This window comes from Helianthus annuus, chromosome 2 (assembly GCF_002127325.2).
Source record: "Helianthus annuus cultivar XRQ/B chromosome 2, HanXRQr2.0-SUNRISE, whole genome shotgun sequence".
Lineage (NCBI taxonomy): Eukaryota > Viridiplantae > Streptophyta > Magnoliopsida > Asterales > Asteraceae > Helianthus > Helianthus annuus.
The window spans coordinates 106,255,857-106,265,645 of NC_035434.2; the positions used below are offsets into that span (position 1 = coordinate 106,255,857).

General features: G+C 39.3%; 1 non-coding gene across 1 annotated transcript; it reads right to left on the reverse strand.

Annotated features, from left to right (window-relative positions):
* Positions 1–3,537: 3,537 nt before the first annotated feature.
* LOC118489979 lies at positions 3,538–3,644 on the reverse strand. The gene has a single exon (XR_004887990.1). It is a non-coding gene; the product is annotated as a small nucleolar RNA R71 (small nucleolar RNA).
* Positions 3,645–9,789: the final 6,145 nt, after the last annotated feature.

Genomic DNA, 9,789 nt, shown 5'->3' on the forward strand with positions numbered 1-9,789 from the left:
GGTAAATAATAACATATATAGCTGTGCTGAAATTTATTCAGTAGAAAACTGTTTCCCAATAGCTCGACAATATATCAAACTTTATATTCCTTCTATAAGGTCTAGTTTCATGAAATTCTCACTAAAAAATACACTTCATTTCACTAACACTTCATGTAAACACTCTACAAACATAAAAACATCATACAGTTAATTAATTAAGTATCAAATTATACCTCGGAGTCACTAATCTGATGCCAAGCAACCGAAATAGACCGCCTCCTCCTCAAATCACCATTCAATACAACCTTAGCTGGACTATCACCACCACAAGAAACAACAACAACCGAATCACCACCATTCCAACATCTCGAAATGGATCTCGAATAAACGGTTTATTATGTTGAATTGATTTAAGCTTCCTTTTCTCTGATGGAGTGCTGGACTTACCTATCGTTTAGACATTGTTCTAGCGTATCGAATAAGTGGTTTGTTATCTTGAATTTTGGGTGAAAATGGGAATTGGGGATTAGGGTTTTTGGGGAAAGAGATTGAGTAGAGAAGATGGTTGGAGGTGAAAGAAATGGAGGGGATAAAGAGTCAAAAGGGATGGTCACGTAAATGAATTGACGTGTGATAAAATACTACTTGTAGTCACGTATTTTGTTTTATCATCACAATTGATAACTGTTAGCCATAGATAAAATTTATAAGTGGCTAATAACAATATTCTTTGGTTACACAAATTAATAAGTAGCTATATGTATTAATTTTTTAGTCACATCATTATAAACCTACAGTGTCAGTTAGTAACATTTGGGCACACTTTTTTACTGTGACTAGTTATTGACACATTTTTTGTTGAAAATGTGACTAAAGATTTCGACAAGATGTGTTATCGTCACATCAATTAGAAAATCAAATAAATATTGTGGCAATAGATCATATTTGGCCACACTTTTTGAGCTGTGGCTAGATTAGCTAGAAAATGTCAATTTTTTTTTCAAAAAGTGTGACTAAAGGTTTTGAACTAGTATACAAGGGTCACATTAATAATAAGTTGTGTGGCTAAACGTGTTTTAAAATATTATAAATGACCTTTAGTCACACATTTTTTCAAATGTGTGGCAGGGAGGTTTTGGAAAAAATGTGGCTAAAGCCCAGTTTTGACATCGTGTCAACGAACACGAGGGCGTGCCCAAGTGTCAGCAGAAAAGACAAAGCTGTAGAAGCTTCCATCGGTCACCACGGGGCCGTGCTCAGCGGACACGGGGCCGTGGTCAACTATAAGATTCGCGAAATCCAGGCAAATCTTGATAGTACAGATATGCTTCTGCACACGGGGTCGTACTCAGCGGACACGGGGGGTGTGGTCAACTAATGCAGACAAGCTGTATTTAATGAAGAAAGAGAGGAGGATGGATATGGGGTCGTGCCCAAGCTTCCGTTCAGCCTATAAATAGGAGTGCTTGGAGCTCTTGCAACTCATCCCTTGGCACACCACCTCTCTCACACTTCACCCCCCACCATCACAACACCATCATCCACCACCATCATCCATTGTCCATCATAGAGTGTGTGAGTCGTCTCGGGATCCAAGATTGATCGTAAGAGTTCTTGACAATCAAAGGTCATGTTTGCCTAAGTCTCTTACATCACTTGGTGAAGACAAGTGTTTAGTGTAATACTTTTTATTTTTAATCTTTTGCACTTTTTAATTGGTTATGTATTAATGACTTTAATAACTAGTTTCTTATGTTGAAGGTGATTCTTCCTTATCGTTTGTCCGTGGTGTCTTGGCATTATTTTACTGTCTATATAAAATAAAAGATTTTCACCATTCATATCTCCACGGTCTATATGGAGGTATGTTGGCTACCTGGTTGGGGGTTAAGGGAACGGTTTGGTAAGAGTCTTGCCATTATTCAGTGTATAGATCCTGCAAAGAACATGGGTCAAATTTAGTAGGACCTCCTTCAATACCCACCGGTATTGGATGGCGGGGGTCCAAACTCTTTGATCCCCTCATAAGTTAAACTACTATTAAAACTTTAACCCGGCTACTTAGGACTGTATCCCAACTTACTCAGACTACTTAGCCAAGGGTAACGTCACCTTCAAAAGAGGGGCCTACCACATTATGCATTAATAACTTAATTAATTATCTTTCAATAATCCGACCCTTTAGGATTGTATCCTTGCTGACTCAAACTACTGGGTTGAGGGTAACGTAGCCTTCAAAAGAGGGGCCTACTACAATAACTAAGATAATCTCTTAAACAAGTGCAAAAGTGCGAAAATAATCAAAGGTACACTACACACGAGTCGGATCCAAGTGATTCATCTTGTCTATCTATTTTTATTTTTATTTTTATTTTCAGCATTTTAGTTAGTTTTATTTTTCTAGTTTAAAAACCTTTTTTTTCTAACATTTTGATTTGATTAGACGTTGAGGATAAACCAGTACTAAAAGCTCTTGTGTCCTTGGACGACCTTGGTATCTTACCAACACTATACTACGTCCACAATGGGTGCACTTGCCCATATGTGTGTTTAGTGTTAGTGAATATCGTGTTTATAAATTTAAAACTTGGCTAAAAAGTGTAAAAAGGGCTTAAAATATACACCTAAAAAATACACACACTGACACGCATCAAGTTTTTGGCGCCGTTGCCGGAGACACAAGTATTTTAAGACAGTTAGGAATCAGCGGCCTAATCAATTTTTTAATTATTTATTTTATTTTTTTAGGATTTTCTTAATTTGTCAGATTCTACAGCGCTCAACACGGGTCGTGCCTGGTCGGACACGGGCCGTGCCCAGCATTATTACTGGCAGTTTTTATTTTCCGAGTTACAGAAAGTTGAGCACGGGGTGGTGTCGGTGCAACATGGGGCCGTGTCCAATTCCCTAGTAACAGGGATCCGGAAAACAATCACTGTATCTACGACCACGGGCCGTGTTCACTAAGCACGGGGCCGTGGTGAACCTTCTGACCAACATTTTTTTCTGTTTTCACTGCAGGACTTGGAACCCAGGCGCCACATCTGAACTTTCTAAATAGTGTATGAGCTCCAGTTGTAGTAGAGACATAAAAGAACCTCTAAAAGAACCCGAACGCTTTCTCAGAAAAAGACTCAATGCTAAAAACCAAGAGAAAGTCTCGGGGGACCCACTTCCAATGGCGGATCAATGTACCCTCATGGATTACCTACGACCCACCGTAGGTAATCTCGGCGCCGCTATCATGCATCGAATGTCGAAGCTAACAACTTCGAACTTCGGCCAAATTTGATACAAATGCTTCAAAACTCCGCAACCTTCCATGGGCTTGCGGACGAGGATCCCCATCTACATATTACTAATTTCTTAGAAATATGTGATACCTTTCGGATCAAGGGAGCATCAAACGACGCCATCCGCCTTTGAATGTTTCCATTTTCACTAAAGGACAGAGCAAAGGCTTAGCTCAATGCCCTCCCAGTTGGCTCGGTAAACACCTGGGATGAACTGGCCCAAAAGTTTCTATATAAGTATTTCCCTCCTGTTAAAACGACTAAATTAATGACTGAAGTTAATACATATTCACAAGAGGATGGGGAATCCTTATATGAAACTTAGGAAAGATTCAAGGAGCTATTGCGAAAGTGTCCTCATCACGGTCTTGCAGTATGGCAACAAGTATCCACTTTCTACAATGGGTTGTTGCCACACACAAGACAAACACTTGACTCTAGCTCCGGGGGACTTTTAGGTAATCGTCGCCCACATAAAATATACAATCAAATTGAGGAAACTGCTCAAACCAATTTTCAGTGGCACACTCCCCGAGGCAATAAATCTATTGCTCCGGGCACCCATAAGGTTGATGAAAGCACTTCTTTACAAGACCAAATCGAGGCACTTTCTTCAAAAATCAAAAAGTTAGAAATGACAAAAAACAGTCTCGGTTATGGCTTGTGAAGGGTGTGGTGGGCCGCATGAAAATTGGAGTTGTATGAAAGAAACAGATGATCAACCAGAATCGGTAAACTACATTGACAACAAACCTAGGCCGTCAGGTCCTCCAACGGGCACCTACAACCAAGGATGGCGTAACCACCCTAACCTTGGTTGGAGAGAACCGGGCAATAGTAGTAACCAACAAAACCTAAACCAACGAACAAACTTTCAACAACCAAGAAATGAGTCACAAGGTTTCCCTCAGCAACAAAGTGGAAGAGAAAGGCTTGAATATATTATATCTTGCCTATTCTCCGACACTGAAAAGAAAAACTCGGATCGATTTCAACAATTGGAATCGAATTATATAAATCAACAAGCTAGTATACAAAACATTGAAAAACAATTAAATCAAATAGCTCAAAATTTCTCCGAGAGGCCACAAGGCGCGTTACCAAGCAATACCGAAACCAACCCAAAGGCACAAGTACATCTCATATCTTTGAGAAACCTTACTGTAGGCTTCGAAGAAACCCCCCATGCACCAACGAAAAGAAGCCAACCCGCGGCTCCACTTAGGCAACAGCAAGAAAAGGCTTCCCCACCGATTCAAGAGCCCACTAAGATTCCTCCGGTCCCATACCCTGGTAGGTTAATTCGCCAAAAAACCAATGAGCAATTCGCAAAATTCGAAAATTTACTAAAACAATTGCATGTTAATATTCCATTTATCGAAGTCCTAACTCAAATGCCTAAATACTTAAAATTCATGAGGGACTTCCTCACTCATAAAAGGAAAATTGAATCATTGTAATTAGTTAACTTAGGCGAAGAATGCTCCGCCTTGTACTCAACAAACTCCCACAAAAGAAGATTGATCCTGGAAGCTTCACGATTCCTTGCTCGATCGAGGAATCCCCCGTTCGTAATGCATTAGCCGACCTTGGGGCTAGCATTAATCTCATGCCTGCATCAATGTTCAAACGACTCGGCTTAGGAAAAACAAGCCCTACCAAGATGAGTATACAACTTGCCGACAGATCCGTCAAATACCCGCAGGGTGTTGCTGAAAATCTATTGGTCAAAGTCGACAATTTCGTCTACCCGGCCGACTTTGTCATACTAGATCTGGAAGAGGATGTCGAAGTCCCCCTCATACTAGGGAGGCCATTTCTAGCCATTGCACAAGCAGTGGTAGACATGAATGATGGGACACTTACATTGAAGTTTGGGGACAAGGAAGTGAAGTTTGGGGCGGGAGAGAGAGTAGAGTACGATGACCCGGTCAATTACATGAAGGTCATTGATTCGAGTTTGGATGATGTTCTCCGACGGTGCAACATGGGATGCAAAACATCCCTCTCGGATAACATGTGACCAGGCTTTGGGTCTAGCCAAGGACCCTTATAAACGTGGCGCACCACGGAGGCATTCCGCGGAACTATCCTTAGTTTAGCTTAGATTAATATTTTCTAGTTTAATTTTAATTTTCAGGAATAAAACACACTCGGGATGGTGAAGGATGACAAGGGAAATGAGAAACATCACCCCATGCACAAAAACAGAGCTTCCTGACAAAATTTCTTCATTACAGCAAGTTTGGCACGGGTCCTGTTGAGGCTGCACAATCTGCAGAAAAAGCCCAGTTCAGGTAACTGGACACGGGCCGTGTTCACTGAACACGCCCCCATGTCCAGACTTCTGTTTCTTTTTACAAACTTCTGTTACTGGCACTTGAACACGAGGCCGTGTCCGGACACCACGGAGCCGTGTCCAGAGTACCAGTAACATAAAATTTTGCTTTTTAACACCCTTTTACACATTCAATCAACCTATAAACTTATTGTTGGGACACATTGAGGACAATGTGTAATTTAAGTGTGGGGGGGGGATGCTAAAACTTTGAATCTTGCAAGTTCTAAATAACAAGCCTTACACAAAACTCTATTGGAACCGCTAATCACCCCAAATTTTTTCAAAAATTTTCATTGTCTTTTTACTTGTCTAGGTTTAATTTGGGAATTTCAAGTTCTAACAAGGTTATATTTTTACAAATTTACAACCAACAGCGTCGTGATAAAAAGAACCAACATAAGAAAATTATGAAACGGCATGATAAGCTTAGTTAAAATTTGATTATATATACTTGATCACATAAAAATCCATTCCCACAAAAGTGAGTTTTGAGCTTTCATTGAGCATACACATACATATCTTTAAACTAAATGCTCCTTTTTCGTTTCTTGTGTGAATAGCCGCTTGGTTCTTACAACTCTAGAACTTGCCACGACAAGTCGACAATGCATTCCCGGTCCTTACCAACTTAAACCCGAGTAAGTAAATGATGGAGGCATTAGGACTAACCCTTTTTTTCTTTCTACACCATTATTGTTCATTTTTTCTTACCACCTACCCAAAATCCCATTATTTTTCTTTCTACACCTTTAAGCCTAGACCTTTTCATTTCTTAACCCAAAAATAAACACCCTTTTTACCCACCAAAACCGTTTTTCATTTTAACCCTTTCTTTTAGTAACAAAGCTCGGTTTTTCTTATGACTAAAAAAAATAAAAAAAAATGATGATGAAACCAAATAAACAAACAAGTTTATCAAAATTAACGTTGTTTGAAAGAAACGGTTCATCAAAATAAATTGTCAAAAATAAAAAGTCTTTCAAAAAACCGACGCTTTTTACGCTTTTAGCCCTTTTACTAACCACTAACCCAACCACCCACCTTTAGCCCAAGCCTAACCCTTCACCCAAAAAGTCCTCTTGATATTTACAAAGGTATATAGTTAAAAAGGAGGAGGATTGATTGCTTGGCAAGCTTATGGTAAGAGTAAGTTCCATGCCGCTCTCGAGAGATTCACTAAAAATACACGATCGGCCGAGTGTTGAGTGATCCCCCGTGAGGTATGTGAACTTGTATATAAATGGAATTTTAAAAAGGCATGTTATGCCCTAATAAGTAATTTATCTTATGAAACGTTTTTAATAAATCATGACGAATAGGATTGTAAATAAATAAAATTAAAACTTAATTAAGAATCTTGGAAATCCCGACACTCTATGATAAGCCCAAAAACCTTCTCTTCTACCCATTCCATTTGGGAGTGAAAAAGCCACATTATAAAGAGTTTTGCTTGAGGACAAGCAAAGATTCAAGTGTGGGGGTATTTGATGTGCACAAAATGCAACATATAAATTACATCAATTGTGGCATAAAACTAACCCTTTTTTAGTACTAATGTTGGAAAAAGTGTGCTTTTGTCTTCCTTTTGAATTTCAGGATTAAATGAGCTCAAATAAACAAAAGAAGCAAAAAGTCAGCTAAATCTAACATAAATACAAGAAAAGGAACAAACGTGGCATGCCCGACCTCCCGACAGCATCTTCCCAAGCAAAACAAGAAGACATAAGACTGAACATACCCCGTGCTCAAAGAACACGGTGGTGTGTGTTGGTCCATTGGATGGGATCTTCTTGTTCGAAAACGTAGTTGAATTGTAAGTGATTAATGCGCGGAATTCATGTAATCACATAGCAGATATACAAAGACAACATTCTTCTCTGAATCACCGTCTGATATTCTATTGAATGATGTGAAAGTGTACAGGAACCAGAAAGAACTCAGACTTACAAAAGGTAGCTAGAAAGTGAAAGTGTCAAAAGGTCCTAAATAAACTGACTGAACAGCTATTTATAGGCAAGGACAGAATAAGAGAGTGCTGGCCGATCGGCTGACAATGGTAACCGATCGAACAGCCTGTTTGATCGGCCGGGCTGTCCGATCGGCTGGGCTAGCCGATCGGCTGGCAGCATGAGCACTTAACAAAAACTTCACCGTATTCTGTCCTGCTTTACATACAAACATACAAAACATATACACAACTATACAAAACATGACTACATGTTGACGGAAGCTACAGACGTTATTGCACTAACAGACTCCCCCTCGGATGTAGCTGCAGTTCCTTCCAACAAAGTCTTTATTTCCTCCTGTTGTGTCTCCTTTCTCTAGCCTTTTGTCTTCTCTGTTCAGCTCGTTCTTCTAACATTCTTCTTCTTTTATACATGCCCTCATTTATCCACCATTTTCGGTATTCTGGGTCGCCATCACGCTTTCGATCCCACTTTGGAATTTTATTTTCTTCAGATTCGATAGGCGTTTGATCAGTAGGCGGCACAAACCCCATTTTTCTTTTTCCCAGCTCAGCAGCTCTTTTAGCTATCACTTCAGATCTTTGACTTCGCTTGTAAACTTTTTGGAACTCATCAACTTCAAGATCTCTCCATTTCGTCTTCCAATTCCTTCCTGAGTTGATTTCTTTTACGAAGCAAACATCTACCACTTCTTGATACTGCATAGCTATCTCTTTGTCTTTCTTATCATAGATTATCTTGTTGACAAACAGACCATCTATATCTTTCTTCGAACAATTTACCAGCCACATAGGATCCAAGATACTTATTCTTCGACCTTCTCCAGTGGTCTTGTAATACAAAGAAATAACTGCTTCAGCTGTAGAGGGATTGTATAGCCAAGCTTGAAATAGATCGTAGAAATCTTGTTCAATGGCTCTGAGAGGCATATTTTCAAACACCTTGGAGGCTTTACATCCAACGTAATGTCTTTCTCTCCGCTCTCCAAGTAAGTAACAATTTGCTTTGGAAATTGTGGTTTCCAATCTGGATAATTGTTCTTTGCTTGCATTTTGATGTAATCCCACAAATCCTGATCATGCTCTCGAACTTCTGGACCGTAGTAGTATTGTTTAATATTCTTTGTTACCACCAACTCATCTACGTCCCACCAAGGTAAAGTAGCTATATCAGCTAAGAATTTAAAATACTGCACACCCTGCTCCCTTGTGATTGCATAAACTTTCAAATCTTCCAAATAACCCCAAGATAGAGTATCTCCCCAAGAAAGATCTTTGCTATGTGTGAAGTATTGAAGAGCCCTGAGAGTCTTTCTTTCTTTTGGCATATTCTTGAACCATCTTTTTCTTTCTTCTACTGTAATCTCTCTAGGAACCGGTTCAGGAATATCTGCTGTAGAAATTCTTTCTTCAATCTTTCTTCTTAGCTCATCTTCATTCTTATCTTGAAACATTTCAGTAAACGTAGGAAATGCAACATCTTCCCCTTCATAATGAAAATCTACCCTATCTTCCTCTGAATCAGACGCGCTTTCAACAATCACTTCATCATAATGATCAGCTTCATGAGGGTATCTAGGCTCAAAATCTTTTGCAGGTGAATGAGGAATTTCATCTTCAATGTCGAATTTAAATTTTCCATCTTCCAAACCCAATTCCTCTAGCATTTCAGTCCGTGTTCTTCTAACCTCTACCTCTCCTTGTGGTTTACCAGATAAATAAATGACAGTAGGGTTAGAAAGAAGTACCTGATCAACAGGTTGTTTTCCAGACGATGATGCTTCATATTCAACTTCATCCTCCTGCTCATTTATTTCATTATTCATCAACTCATCCACTCTTTCTTGAACATTTGGATCTCTGATTAATAAACCCGAAGCACCTTGATCATTGTCGTCATCATCTTTGTCATCTTTATCAGATTTGTCATCATCTTTATCATCTGATTTATCTTCATTTTCTTCATCTTCCTTTTCTTCATCCTCCTCTTCATCATCTCCGAACAACTCTTTATCAGATTCTTCATCAACAATCTCACCACGAGCTATTCTTCCCTTCCTTTTTCGATCAAGAAACTTTAACAACTTTGCCACTTCTTTTGAACTGTATGGCACAGGGTAAGCATTGCCAATTAACACAAATTTGTCAGTTGTATACTCCAGCAATAGTACTTCCCTTGCTCTTCTTCTTCTTTGAATAATTTC